The 15,962-nt window shown below is 37.3% G+C and overlaps 1 protein-coding gene across 8 annotated transcripts in view; it reads left to right on the top strand.

Moving 5' to 3' along the window:
- Window positions 1-15,962, top strand: part of LOC138710161 (putative per-hexamer repeat protein 5) — a 281,887-nt gene that overhangs the window by 5,632 nt on the left and 260,293 nt on the right. For 3 of the 8 annotated variants that reach the window (XM_069840801.1, XM_069840799.1, XM_069840800.1), the window contains exon 2: window positions 14,256-14,416. The gene's annotated coding sequence lies outside the window, so the exon portion shown is untranslated. Of the gene's footprint in view, window positions 1-3,850; window positions 5,911-5,996; window positions 11,604-14,255; window positions 14,417-15,962 lie in introns of those variants that run through there. The other 5 variants (XM_069840795.1, XM_069840797.1, XM_069840796.1 and 2 more) reach the window with 4 other exon arrangements.

The following is a 15,962-nucleotide window of genomic DNA, read 5'->3' on the forward strand; positions in this document are numbered from 1 at the left end:
TTATGACCACTGCAAAGACGCATGTTAGGAGGTAGCTATTAGTATGCCGAATTTTCTTCGAAATATTTTATCATTTTCTGAAATGCTGTCTCTTTTTCTTCTCCTTTGCACTTCCGGAAATTGTGACTTTTTTTTCTAATATTCCGGGATGTGTAGCCTGCAAATATCATTGTACTTTCAAGGGGCGCACAGCTACTGCCGCGGCGCTCCGTCTGAATCAGAAGATCCAGTTTTAACCATGCGGAATCTTTATCTAGTTGTGATTGAAATGAGTGTAGTTTATTAGCATTAGAAGAAAAGTTGCTGAGTCATTGGGAGGCCTACCGTGGCTGCTTATCGCATTTCTTTATGAAACCGAACACCCGCACTCAGTTGACAAAGAGCACCGACAAATACACAGTATTGCAACATGAAACGTCACAACAACTTTTATGAGCACATGCTCCTGTCTTAGAAGCAGAAGGTTGAAGGATAAGGTAGAGGTTATTCTTACAATTCGAAGCATATGCTCATACTTCAACCTCTTGCTTCGAAGCATAACCTTATACTTCAACCTCTTGCTTCGAAGGAAATCCTTCAGTTTTATTCATATGGCCCCATATCTACACCCAGGATTTTGATACAGGTTTGGGTATCTAGTCTGTGTTTCTGGATTTCTGTTTCATTCCATAAGTAAGGGCGCTTTCGTCTTTTATGGAATATGATATGTTTACTTTTCCTAGGATTTATTGTTAGTCCTTGTTGATTAAGGTAAAACTGGATGGTCTCAATGTCTTCTTGAATGTATTGTTTGAGATTTTCTGTAGGTTTGTCTTGGAGATTTTGTTGTTATAATATAAGCTTATATGTCATCTGTGAAAATTAGTATGTTGCTTTTTTGTAGTGGGAGCTGTGATAGGTCCATGATGTAAATGGTGAAAAGTATTGGACTGAGCGACGAACCTTGTGGTATTCCTAAGTTGGTAATTCTGGTTGTTGTGTTTCCATAGGCTGGCGGGAAGGACACAGTTCTATTGGTCATGAGATTAATGATGACTTTAATTATATCTGGCGGGAGTAAAATTTTTTTCAATTTCTTGTTGTAGACTTAAGAGTATCACTGAATCATAGGCTTTTGATATGTCCATCGCTTCTAGATTGAGATGTTGTCTTTGGGTCCATACTGATAAAATATATAAGACTATATGCAATAGACAATGTGTTGTATTGCGTCCCTTTCTATATCCATATTGACATTTGGGCCATTGTCCCATTCTTTCCATATAGAATGATATTCATTGTGTTAGAATTTTTTCATTTATTTTCCTTACGGTATTTGTTAGGATTATTGGACGAAAATCTTGTGCCTGGAATCCTGTCATTCCTGGTTTTTGTATGGGTATGAAATAATATTATCTCCATGAATTAGGGATCGCATTTTGTTTTAGAATATGTGTGTATGCTTTTGCTAATATTGTATAGTATTTGTCAGGCAAATTTTTCACAATTTCGTAAGAGATTCCATCAGGTCCCGTGGCCATTCCTTTTTGCACTGTTTGTAGTGCTATTTTAATTTCTTCAGGCGTGATGTCTGTTGTGAGGTTATCTGCCACCCTGTCATAAATGAAATGTGGCAAGCGGTTTTTATTCTGGACCTCATCTGGTGCGATCATGTTTATGAAATCCTCCTATAACTTAGGGTGTCTGGGTATAATGGAGTTTTGGCAGCGGCGGATTTTCAGGGGAGGCAAGGGAGGCCGAGCCTCCCCTAATATTTTACCGGAACACAATATGGCAATAATAATTCCAGCTGAATTAACATCACAGACAAGTTACAGCAAATGACGAACATTTTTCCTTTTATATTAATTTTACTATTCACTATGACTAAGATGTAAGTTACGTAAAGTCGACCACATCCAGTTTGTGATGACCGCTCGCTATACTGTAGATAGTACAAATAATTCGTACTGGAAAATAACAGATAGCGCTGTAACCTGTGTAGTCGACATCTAGCAGCCTGCTGTGTCTATGCGAGAGCGGGAGAGAGGAGTCGGCTACATGACGCTACTCCCCAGTAACCATGGCAACAGCAGTTCAACCAATAAGATAGCTGGTTAGAAGAGTGTTTAAACTTGATAAAACGCGCGAGGGGAGCCGATTTGGAGACGTCCTACCCACTGCTGACAACTGTACTGCTTATAGTCACAGCTGGTTTCGGCTGTGTTGGGAAGCTCTCTCTCTTTCTCTCTTCTTGATTTTAGAAAATTGAGTCACGTGTTGTTAGTTTTCTCTCCCTGCGTAAAAGTTTTCATTTATGTTGTTAGATTTTTCTCTTGTTTGCAGGTGTTCTTGTTATTTTATTCTTTTGTGTTACAAGATGTATATGATATATTTACTTCTACAGTATTTTAAATATATCGAGAGTTTAGAAACAAATGCAGATTTGTCTCTAGTTTCTTCTAGTAGCAATTATTCAGTATGCTGTGACCTATTTGATCGGTTTGCAAAGAAAGAGGAACATCGAGTTAATTTGCTGTAAAATTAGACTATGTAATAGTAATGAGCAAGCCCCGGATTCTTAGGTTCGAATCAATTTTGTTGCTGTCTCCTTACTCTGGAAATATTGCTTTTCTTATTCGTTTTATGTAGCAAAGCGTAACATTCTTAAATTCAATATGACCTAAAAAGACCTAATTCGTAGGTTAGGACTTGGAGTGTCCTAAAGAGAGACAATCTTTACCAAGCCGTCGTAATAATATTAACAGTATGTTGTTTATTTTTATTTTTTCCCGTAAAATTATATAAATTCCTAAACATAAGATTTAAAATCCTAAAACATAAATTGGAAAACCTAATTTTAATTTATTAAAACCTATAACTTCTGTGCTTGATAATGAGGTATGTCACAGGCCTTATATTTTTATATTCTCATCATTCACGTCTTGGCCTCCCCAACTTTCAAACTCACCACCCGCTACTGAGTTTTGGGACTTTCTTTTCTGGTAAACCATTTTATTTGCTTCCAGACCATTGAAGTGGATGTGTGGCCTATAATTTGGGAGCAGAAGGTTTTCCAGGCCTTGCGTTTGGCATTGAGAATGAGCCTTCATATCTTTGCATGTTGTCGTTTGTAGGCAATGTAATTGGTTAAATTTTTTTTGGCGGATGAAAGTTTTTGCCATTTCTTTCCTCGTGTTGATTTCCTCCCTTATCTCCTCACTCCACCATTTGGGTTTGACAGTACTGTGCCAGTTTTTGGTCGATTTGGCTGGTTTGTTGCAATTTTCCTCAAATTGGCTGTAGTCTGTTATGATTTGCACGAGCTGCTCGATATCCACTTCTGTGCCTGCCTGTATGATAACTACTTTTGTGCTCTATTGGCGAATTGTTTGTCGCTTGATTACTTGGTTGATTGATATGGATATGGGAAAATAATCACTGCTCATATTATCCATTTTGATTTGCCAGGTCGTAGTTGGAATGAGATTGTGTGAGAGGAAAGTGAGGTCTGGTGAGCTATTTTGCTGTCCTAATTGGCTGTCCTAACGTGTCGGGTGGTCTTCATTGATTAAGGAGATGTCCTGTTGTAGGTGTTGGGCAAATTTGTATCTCAAAGAGATGCTGTTTCGAGTTATTGTGATGTGTAGATTAAAGTCTCTCATAATGACATATTTTTTGTTGCTATTTATAGGAAAGTGATTTGTCCAGAAAGTCTGGGTTATGTGGTTGCCTGGGGCATTGTAGATTCCAATGATTTGGTAAGCATCTATATCTATTTCTATTGTTTGAAACGAGTCATTGTAATTGGTGACAGTCCGTACGTTGTGGATGAGAATGTCCTTTCTTATCATGAATAAAATTCCTCCACCTTCTCTTCGTAGTCTGTCTAGGCGTATGATTGTGAAACCCTGGATAGTAAATTTGTTGATGAGTGTAACCATGTTTCAGATATGAAAACTATGTCAGGCTCTTCTTGTATAATAAATTGTTGGAATTCTACCGTTTTGTTATGAATGGTTCGGGCATTCCATTGGATTAGTTTAAGACCTCGAAGACCTTCTGGGATTTGAGCTGGAGTTTTTTTAGAATTTTTTTTTTTTTTTTTTTTTTTTTTTTTTTTTTTTTTTTTTTTTTTTTTTTACTCTCATTAACATTTGGTAGAATTTGTTGGATCATTTTGTAAATTTCTAGTCTCTCATTTTCCATTTTCTTCGGCTTTTCTGGCTTTGTTTCTTGGTAAGGAGGGTTTGTTCCCGCGTGTTTTGGGTATTGTAGGGTTGATGCACTACTTTTCTTGTAGTCTTGGGTTGTTGTGATTTCTGCTAATTCTGTATATTGGATCTCTTTACCATATAGTTCTTTATACTGTTTGCCTGGTGTGGTTCGACACTGGACCTGCTTGTTGTTTTCCTCTTCGTCTACCTTCCTACTCAGGGGGAGCCCCAGTTTTGATGTAGGTGTTTCTGTGGAGTCTCTTTTCTTCCTACTTGTTTCTGGTTGTGTACTGTTTTCTACCTGTGGGCTATGTACAGTTTGTGTGGTATTTATTTTTGGTAGCTCCGGAAAGTTATCTTTACTTGTATTTGAGTTGTTCTGTATTGCGACTGCTGCGTAGGACTTGCGACCAGTTAGTAGCTGCATGGCATCATATCGTGACATTCGTGTTTCATTTACTATCTGCAAAATTTGTGTTTCCAGCTTTTTGTTTGGGCAGTTATTGTCTACTGGGGTGTGAGGACCCTGACAGTTGCTACATTTTATGCAGGTGCTGGGACATCGTTCCATCGGATGTGTGTTGCCACATTTTCTGCACTTCTGTGTATTTTTACAGAATTTGGCTGGGTGTCCAAATTTGTAGCAGTTTAGGCATTGTAATATGGAAGCTTGAAAATTTCGTATTTCGTATCTGTTGCAATACAGAGTGAGGGCTTTTGGCAGAGACTGTGACCTACATGTTATTGCTACTGTTTTGGTGGGGATTTATTCTACTTGCCCATCCTGGTTGATGCTCCTTTTTTTGAAACAATGGATATGCGTGATTTTTGCGCCCCCTTCCATTTTGGCTGCCTGCAATATTTCCTTATCTTGAATTTTCACTTCCACTAGATGACTCTCGATTTCCGGTAGACGACAGGCTATAGGTGTAGCAGGGATGCCAATATCTGCAAACGAAATGAAACTAATGTGAGGAATGTTACAACAGGTGTGCTAAACGTGAGGAATGTTACAATAGGTGTGTAGTATAATGTTACATTAGGTTACATAACGTGTGTATTGCGGTATGTTAGGTTTGGTTAGGTGTGTAAATTTAGAACAGGCGTGTAGTATTTTCTGACAGGTTTCAACGTTACATTTTGTACTATTCTCAGATGTTATGTTAGGTTAGGTTAGGTGAGGTGAGTACTATTCTCAGATGTTAGGTTAGGTTAAGTTAGGTGTGTACTATTCTCAGACGTTAGGTTAGATTAGGTTAAGTGTGTACTATTCTCAGACGTTAGGTTAGGTTAGGTTAGGTTAGATTAGATTAGATTAGGTGTATAAGATTATATGAATGGTTACGTTAGGTTAGGTTTATATTGTCGGACCATCTGATCTGTTCCCCCGTAAGATACGCGAACTGAACCCTAATTCCTTCTCAGCCTCGGTAATTCATTTCTCTCCCTGCATTTCTATCTCTCTCTTTTCTATCTCTCTCCCTTTCTCTCCCCCACAATTCACAATTTTGAGTCTTCTTGCGGGACAGTTTATTTGCACTTGCAGTCCAGTATTGTCAACTCAACATGAATACTGCAGCACGGAGTCATAGTCTTAGGCTGTGACGGAGTGGTGAAAAAATATTATTAAGCAAGTAATAGCATTTTGCGATGAAGAGAAACAAACAGGTCATCTCTTTCCTATAGGCAACGATAAAAAGAGCTGCGATCACAGGTGAGACTTATTTTATTTCAATTGATTATGTATTAAAATTACTTACTCACCTAATACTAATACAACATGTTATGTAATTTATATAGGCAGGTCAGAGCGCCTAATAAAGAAAATCAGGAGAGGGAGAGTCTGTGGAGGAGATGAAAAATTAGAATCACCAGGGAAGAACAGACCTAGAGAACCTTTAATTCTTGTAGATCATATGAACCGATGTATATTTTAAGAAAAAAGATACAAGAATTTAATACCTTGCAGAAATAAATTCCGACATTGAAGAAATTACTGAAGGTTATGAGAGAAGCAATAATTTCCAAGGTTGGAGAGAAACGCTACGGAAAGTGATTCGAGACATGCAATTTAGGTTTAAAAAATGTAGAAATACAAGATGTATTTTGATTGAAAGAAATTATATTGTAGCATGGAGGACCAGTTATGTATGACGACGTTTGACGGAAGTTTGGCAACATCCCTATTCGGCAAGGTTCGTGGTCTGCTGTTTGACGTGGTGGGAGGAAAGCGGGTGGAATGGAGTGAGTACAGGCGTTAACTTTTTCAAGAACGACGACAGCGCTGAAGGGGCACAGATCCGATGGTCCAATAGTAATACTTACCCATTTATGGTTGTGGTGGGTAGAGCAGTGCTGCCCTTTTGAAGAACTCGCACAACAGACGGGACCTCGGGAATTTCGACTTCAATATGTGCTCAGCAAAGTAGCCCTCGAAATGCTCCTTCCTTCGGCCGAACACATGCATCAAGTACTTGATGGAGAGCCACTTCCTCTCAATGTTCTGGGTGTGAACGGGCAAGATTTGTCTCGCTAGACGTGATACATTTTCCATGTGAATCTCGCCGCTGGCGTCCGTGTCAACAAACTCACCAGAATGGTTAACACGGAGATGCATGAAGCCTTCATTTTGCAAGACATTATAAGCTTTCCAGCAGTCATACACTATAGTCGTGCCAGGAAGAATCCACTGTGTAATTAGATTTAGCAACGTTTCTGCATTGCGGTTCTGTACAGGGACAAGGAAGAAGTTACCAGGATTTCCTCGTTCTATCCCCCCAAAAACCCATTGACTCTCAACGCGTCTGCCCCAGTTGTATTTTCTGCGTCCATATTTACTCTCATCAATTTCGATTACAGATAACTTGCTTCCGCCCACAAATGAACCACGTCTAGCACTACGTTCAAAATTACATCTCAATGCCATTCCGTGGCGTTTGTTGCACCTATAATAACATCTGTTGTTCCTGCCTATTACCTGTCTGATATTGGCACACGTTGGACACGCCACTGACTGCCTGAAAATATTGTGTGAAACTAGAAAATTCTCCCACTCCACTGTATTTCGCAGTATACCTACAAAATCCATACTTTCATATCATATCGCGCGCATGCCATTTCAAGTTCAGATCTCACACTACGCGCGTCATTTACCACAGTTAGCGACACTGCAATCATTCTCCCACTCCACTTCAAATTACGTCACAACGACGAAATACAGTGAAACCTGTCTAAAGCGGCCATCTGAAGTTACCTTGTAAAATGGCCGTTTTATCAGGTGGCTACTTGATTAAGGTTGCTGTTTTTATAAAAATACTGAATTTCATTGACTTTTTACTACTGTGCGCCTACAACAATCGTGCATATTAATCTCAGCCTCTTCCAATTCTTGCAACTAGCCTTTTCAAAACTCGCTTGCGGTACCTCAATTTAAATGGCTGGATAATACCTTGATCAAGGGGCTGGAGGTGTAATGTATTTGGGGGAGGAAACACCAATTTCACTGATCACATTGCGATTTTGGCATTTAATCTTGGAATTGAAATCGCATACAGTAGCTAATTCTCAAACAATGTGATTTCATCCAAGCTTTATTGTTGGCAGTCCACTTCACCCCCAACAAGCCCATGTCAACATTTTTCCAACATCTCGGTTTCAATGATTTTCCTATCATTAAGAGTGCTTCTTTTCCTCCTGCAGCATTGCAACAAAATAGCAGGGTTATTCTGTCTTTTGCCAACTTCCCCTCTTTACACTCTTTTTCTTAAAACTTAAAGTTTTATTAGGGAGGGTCCTGAAAAAAACCTGTTTCGTCAACATTGTAAATGTCTCTGAGTTCATATTCCGCAAGAATTGAAGGCAGTCTATTTTTTCCATTCTTCATTAACATTGGTTGCAATGTCACCTCCTTCACCAGACACAGAACGAAATGCAATGTTATGCCGTTTTCTAAAGCATTCTACTCTAACCTCCCATTACTAGAAACAAAATTGCTTACATTGAGTTCTTTGGCAATTCAAGAGTTTACTCTTGAATCATAGACCCACTTACTGGCAATTTCTTCGCCCTCGCACACTTGAATCATTTGTAAACGAAATCATTCACATTACTAAACACAGATTCTCTCTTCTTTTTCGGCATATTTTTCTCCAATTCTTCTAATATTTCATCTTTATTCTTAATTATACCGTTTATTTGTGTCCTTCCACATTTGAATATTTCTGCAATTTCTCTCGCAGATGTTCCCTTCTCACTTTCTTCAATCATTTTTCGTCTCACCTCTAAACTTAACATCACTCTAGATTTATTGTAAGTCATGATTTCTTTCTCAAACTAGCTTCACAGTTCTGAATCAACTGAATGAAAAGAAAAATTCGTAATAGCTGGTCCAAATAGAGAAAGATAGAAAGAGGAGAAAAAAATTCGAATGGTTAACTACTGACCTGAAGCATACTGTGACATTTTCGATAGAAAACGTCCGTGTTTCAATCCTTTAAAAACGAGTAAGAATTTATAGCTGTGCAGGGTCGAAGTGGAAAGTGACAAAAGAGTCATAAAACAGTAAACAACTAACCCCAAGATATGGAGGTTGTACTGTTGTACATTAGGTATTGTCCTCGTGTTATTGCTCTCTGTCCTCTAACCATCGAAAAAATAGGTCAGACAGTAACCCTGAAAAGATTTCTTGTTGGACAGTGACTGTTACAGTCAGGTTCCAATCCAAATAGACCCTGGCCGCTGTCCTGCGCATGAGGTGGCCGCTAAATAAAGGGAGAATTTGTATTGTTCTTATGGAAAATTCAATTGCTTCCAGAGAAAATTGGCCTTTTGGCCAGGTGGCCATTTAAATAAAGTGACCGCAAAGGCAGGTTTCACTATATGGCCGCCTTCTTCATTCAAGCAGGACGATTTTCCTATATAAGTAAGGTACCTATTTTGGGCAGGTTGGGTGGTACCACAGCTCTCCCAGTGATCACATCGAGTTTCTACTACTCCATACTACAAAACTAAGGTAAACTAAAAGTTTTTCTTTTCAATTCTCTATACTGGCTGTACCAAAAGGAAGATTCATCAATTTCTGTGATGGGAAATTATTCTAATTTTAAAAAGGCAAAAGCCAAATCTACAATTTTATTGCTGTCAGGTGGGCAAAAAATAATTCCACCCAAGAAACTTCTCCAAATCCTGCTTCTGCTAGTAATCTATTTATACAGACAGCAATCAGTAAAAAGTTGGAACCTACTACAGAAAATGTTGAAGTACCGGTAAGCCTAAAGTATAATTCAGTGTCAGACAACGTGGACTATATCTTCAATCACTCACTCTCTCTGAATCCCCTATTTTCTAATGTGTTATGCAGTAACTGTGACAAACCAGGGAAAAGCATGGGTTTTGCACCAAAGTAATAGTGAAGTGTCAGAGTTGTGGTTGTGTGTTGTGTCTCACTTATTCCAGTCCAAAAATAACTGAAAATAAACATAGGGGTAAACCATCATTTGATGTCAATAGAAAAATTGTACATGCATTTGGAAAGGGACAAGCTGCCATTGAACATTTTAGTTTAGGGATGAACATGAACACATTGTGCTCATATTATAATCATTTATCGGTCATTTCTAGAGAAGCGGAAGCATTTCAAGAGAATGTTTGTAATCGTGCTAGAGAAAAAGTAAAAAGGGCACACTGTAAAGAAAACCCTGAAATTGTAGGAAAAGAAATAATTGATACTGGTATAACTTTTGATGGGAGTTGAATGAAGAGAGAGTTTACAAGTAATTATGGGATAGGCTGTGTTATAGATATTCTGACAGGCCTCGTAATAGATTTTGAGATTCTCTCCAAATAAGCTTACTGCCATACATGTTTTTTGACAGCAAAAAGTCTTGGCAGTGAGAGTCCAAAATTCCATTTTTTGTATATTGGGCACAAATCAAAATGTCTTCTTCTTCTTCCTGTTGTTCCTAGGTGGAACATAGGGCAGCAGTGAAGTTCCTCCAGCGTACTCTGTCGCCAGCCATCTGTTTCACCTCTTTCCAGCTTTTCCCACATCTCTCTACTTCCTCCTCTATCGATCGTTTCCATGTTTTTCTAGGCCGTCCTCTCTTCCTTACTCCTTGTGGATTCCAGCCAATTGCAGTCTTCTCAATAGCTCCATCTGGCTTTCTCAGCGTGTGGCCTATCCAATTCCATTTTCTTTGTTTTATTTGATAATATATTTGTGATTAGTTAGTTCTTCTCCACAAATCTTCATTTGCTATTATTTCCGGCCATCTTATATTTAGAATACACCTCAGGCATCTGTTGACGAACGTCTGTATCTTTTTATTTATTACATCCGTAATTTTCCTTGTTTCACAACCATAGAGGAGGACTGATTTTACATTTATGTTAAACAGTCTGAGCTTTGTCTTCAATGAGATGTTGTTATTCCGCCATATGGGACAAATCAAAATGTGACAGGAATTATTTAGGATCATCTCCAGCATTGGAGGTTGAGGCTGGAGAGAGACTCTGGAAAAGATCAGAGAAACTGGGTTTCGATATACTATACTTTTGTCAGATGGTGAGTCCAAGACGTTCAACCATCTGCAGAAACTAAATGTATACAGTAATTCATATGCCATCATCAAAGAAGAGTGCCTGAACCATATTTCTGAGAGGTTAGGTTCAGGCATAAGAAGTGAAATAAAAAAAATGGAAGACAAGAGGTACGAATTTTGGAGGCAATACTCGGGACAACTTGAAAGACACAACAATAGTGAAGCTAGAACACTACTATAGGGGGACTATTGCATCCAATATTCCTGATGTTGTAAACATGAAGACTGCTGTGTTGGCCACTCTGTACCATTGTAGAAGCACAGATTCCAAGCCAGAACATGATAAGTGCCCTAAAGGAATGAACTCTTGGTGCCTCTACAATAAAGCCAAAGCGAAGAGAGAAAAACCAAATTCCCATAAAGAAATGGACAGTACTCCCCTTAATGACACCTGAGTGGCTAAAATACTACCTGTATAGCAGAGATTGTCATCAGATACCATTTTAGCCAGATGTACAAGAGAAATGACAAAATCCAAATGAGAGTTTGCATAGTGTCAGATGGGCAAAGTGCCCAAAACTAAATTTTGTGTCCAAAAAAAAGGTACATCTGACAGTAATTGAAGCAGTTGTACAGTTCAACCAGGGGTCATACCAAACAACTCTCAAGGACCCAACACAACCTGTCTCAGAAATAAAAAAACAAAATTTGCAAACAATGAGACAGTTGTTGCCACAAACAAAGTGTTCGACATTATTTGTAGATGGAGAAACACAGAAGACAGTAGGAAAGGGTTGCCAGAATTCATAGGGAGAGCATTTTGAAGCAGAAGGAAGGAAAAACTTATGGTTCTGATGACTTCTGATTGGTGAGTGTCAATTATTAGCATGTAATATATACAATAAACTTTAAAACTAATTTTCCGTAACTTTTTTTTTTCATCATTCTGGCATGTACTTTTTATAGTAAATATAATCCAATGTTCTTGAAATTTTTACAGTTGGTAGATACATTGCCCATAAACATGACCTAGTATGGGTTTTGCCAAATTTTGATTTTGAACAATTTTATGATTTTTTAAACAGTTTTTATTTAATTTTAAATTACAAATTTAAAAATTAGGCCTAATTATATAGTTTTTAAAATAATAATAGTAAGACAAAATTGATGCTAGGCATTATTCTCCTGCCGTTTCTGTATAACATATTACAACTTTGTAAAATTAATTTAAATTTTTGACCCAAAAGTAACTTATGTGTTCAAAATTTGTTTTTTTTTCTTCAAAAAGTATGTATGCAATGAAATTGAAATCTTGTGCATATACTTACAATGCATAGCCAAACATACTATGAATATTTGATTGAAATCGGAACAATAGGAAAAAAGTTTCTTATAATGGCAGAGTGTCCCCTTAAGAAGGGTTATAATACTGATTTTAGATTATGTGCAGCACACGTTTTCCGTTATTAACTTCACACTATAATCAAACAAGAAGTTAAGTTACATACCTAATGTCTTTTTTGTCTTGCTGACAGTTAAATTTTGTGTACCGATATTTTATATAATAAACCCAGACAATGTTGTATATGTTTTAACAGTGTGAAATCTTAGCCTCAACTCTACTACCCCTACTTGTCTGTTAAATTCCTCAGCGGAATGTTTGGAAAAAAGCGGAAGGCTATTCCACCAATTTAGCTGTTACCCCATTATTCGTAAATTAAATATAACTTATGATAATTTTAGAAGTGTAACAATATTTTAGCACATGAAATCGCTCTAATTCTCAATGAAATTATGTTCTATGGATTACAGGAAACTAATTAATTCCCATTGATTAAAGTTCACGTTAACACTTTGTTTGTTAAAAACATAAAATTATTTAGTCATACGTTAAAAAGTGTTAAAATTTTTAAAAAGGTATATTCCTTCGACAGACGGCCCGTTTCGACATGATGTCACGTCTTCTTCAGTGTCTCCTGAACTACTGGTGATCTTGAATTCTGCGATGTGCATTTGTCGATTGTAGGGGTGGGGGTATGTTGCTTTATGGTTGGGGGCTGGTTGTTTGTGTGTTATGACGTATCATATTAATTCCCAGTTCTGAAGAAATGACTTATAAATAATTGATGGAACAGCCCCCATATGCTCAATGCTTTTTTCTTAACGTGGAATCCTCTATACTCTCTGATACTTGCCACATGGGTAGGCTATCCTATTTCTGGCTTAATTGGGATAAAGATTTCTATGGTAAGTACATTAAATGTTATCGATCATCATGCAGCACATGATTTTGAGGCATTGCTGTTCTGTCTTCACCACTATCGCTGAGGAGATGATAGAATTGTTGACTTGTTTGGAATATCACATACAGCAACTCTATTCGAAATGTCTTTTGCTTTGTGATCAAGGAACTTGTAATACAGTACCGGTAGGTTTTATCCAAAACAACATGCTGCACAAAAGAGTACTGTATGTTAGCTAACTTCTCACTAAATACACTTCTCAACAATAATGGAAGTCGGCAGTCGTATTATTTCAGTCATGACCACTTGTACTGATTCTCGTAGTCACTGTGATAATAAAATTCAATAAATTATTTAAAGATTACATTGAATTCCACAAGGAAGATATAACTAATCAAAATGGTAAAGGTTTATATGGATCACTCAGTACTTCCATGCAAGGCTTATACAGAAATACCAATCAATCAATCAATCAATCAAAGGACATTATGGCGCATGTCAGCTCCATTTCGATTTCACAAAACGCTTCCACTCTGTTCTGTCTTTTGCTAGTTTCTCCCAGTTGGTACCGTAATTCCCATTTCCATACATTCCTTCTGAATTTCATCTTTCCATCTACTTCGAGGTCTTCCCAGTGGCCTTCAGCATAAAAATTTGCATTATGTAGTCTGTTAAGTGTTTCATGTTTTCTGTTATTAGAATTGTCTATCAAAACACCAAGATATTTGAACTGATTGACTATTTCAAAACTATAATTTTTTATTTTAAAGCTATTGGAATCCTTTTTGTTCTAGTGATTACCATATAGGCTATTTTGTTTTACTCTCGTTAATATTTAATCCAATGTTTTGTGCCTTTTCCATTAATTCAATAAATAGCTGTCTTATTTGAAGCTCATTTCTTCCTATTAATAATAAATCATCAGCATAGCCTATGCAAAAATTTTGTGGTGTCCACCCAGGTTTATTCCAGCTGGTATTAAGTCTGTCGTATTATCTTCTCTAATGCTATATTAAATAAGATTGGCAAGAGAGCGTCACCTTGTTTTAATCCTGTTTGATTTACGAATTCTTCTGATATAATTCTATTTGTTACTACTTTGCTTATCGTATCTTCCATACATATCTTACATAATCTGATTAATTTCAAAGGTATTCAAAATTCGGCCATTATATTCCATAGACTATATACAGTCTATACAGAAATATGGTATTTGTAATTCAATTTTAGATCAGATTTCTTTGTTTCATTCTGATTGGTTGTGTTGTGATTTACAGATACTCTGTCTATGGTATTGCTTGCTCTCAACTGCATTGTTCGTGACCACCGAAATCGAAATCTGGACCACTACGTAAAGAAGCCAAGTCTGGGTCTGGCAGAGCAGCAACATCCTGATGGCAGCTTTGGAAACCTCCACAGCACAGCTCTGGCAGTACAGGTACAAGATCTTATTCAAACATGCAAAGCGATGGTGGATTTTGAGAGAAGTGCACAAGAAAATCTCATTTCCCTTGCACACAGGTTTACAAAGATGAGTTTTTGAAGTGGTTCGTCTACATAAAGAATTAATAACACTAGTCAACAAGGTTTTTGTCACAAGGGTGAAAATGGTCATTTTAGATCAATTTTTGTGTGCTGATACTAGATCTAAACTTGAAAATTTTCCATCACGCACCATTTAAGAGGAAAATTGGAAATTGTGAAAAAATAAGAATGAATTTACCAAAGAACTCGGGTATCGAACTATGGACTTTATTTAAACGGTTACACAGTATATTCATACGTTTTATAACTTATTGGTGCTCAGTATATACTAAAAGTGTATTTTAAGGAATAGGTTCTTTCAAATACATGAGTCTGCATTAATAAGGTGCGTAGTGGATGATATATACCTGTATTATTTTATTGCTTTATGACGCTAGACCGACAGAAAGCACTGAGAGGGTGGGCTTTTAGAGTGAAATAGATTGCATTTTAGGATTAGTTGAATATTATTTGAGCTTGTGACAAGTTGTATCGCTGGTTTTAAGTGTTTATCTTCGCGTTCATTTACTCTTTCTCAGAATTAAAAAATCTCGTCGTGCGTTTGTAAATTCGCCGGACAGCTTTTGTTACGTATGTGGAGAATTTACGGCAAAATCGCAGCGTCGGCCGTTATCAGATTAGTTAAAACAAGCATATTATTACTATTTTGAATGTAATGTGTGTGATGAGGACAAATCATGGGCTCCCCATATGTGCTGCACAACATGTTACTCAAAGCTGATAAACTGGATGAACGGAAAGAAGACTCGAAGTATGTCGTTTGCAGTTCCAATGATCTGGCATGAACCGGCAAGCCATGCAGAAGACTGTTATTTCTGTTTAACAAAGATTACGGGATTTTCAAAGAAAACAAGATCTACAATTGGATATCCTAATGTTCCATCTGCAATAAGACCTATACCACCTGGACCAAAACTGCCTGTTCCTAATCCTCCTTCACAATTGGAGGAATTGGTTCTTCCAATAGAACAAACAGATGATTTAGCTCAACCATCAACATTCTCTATCCGTCCTATAGCCCAGAACATCATAAATAACCCCATTTAATTCAACAATGTGAACTGAACACCTTAATAAGAGATCTTAATCTCACTAAACAACAAGCTGAGATTTTAGGGTCTAGACTGCAACAGTGGAACCTGCTAGCACCAGATACTAAAATTTCATTGTGCAGGAAGAGACATGAACGGTTTTAAAAGTATTTTATAATGAAGAATTCTATGTGAATGTGTGTAAATATAGATGGCTTAATGGAAGAACTAGGATTTCAACACATCCCAGAGGAATGGAGATTATTCATAGATTCTTCCAAAATAAGTTTAAAAGCAGTGTTATTGCACAATGGAAACACTAAACCATCAATTCCAGTGGCGTATTCAGTAGATATGAAGGAAACTTATATAAATTTGTCAGTGTTACTAGATGCAGTCCAATATAAA

The sequence above is a fragment of the Periplaneta americana genome, chromosome 12 (assembly GCF_040183065.1).
Source record: "Periplaneta americana isolate PAMFEO1 chromosome 12, P.americana_PAMFEO1_priV1, whole genome shotgun sequence".
Classification (NCBI taxonomy): domain Eukaryota; kingdom Metazoa; phylum Arthropoda; class Insecta; order Blattodea; family Blattidae; genus Periplaneta; species Periplaneta americana.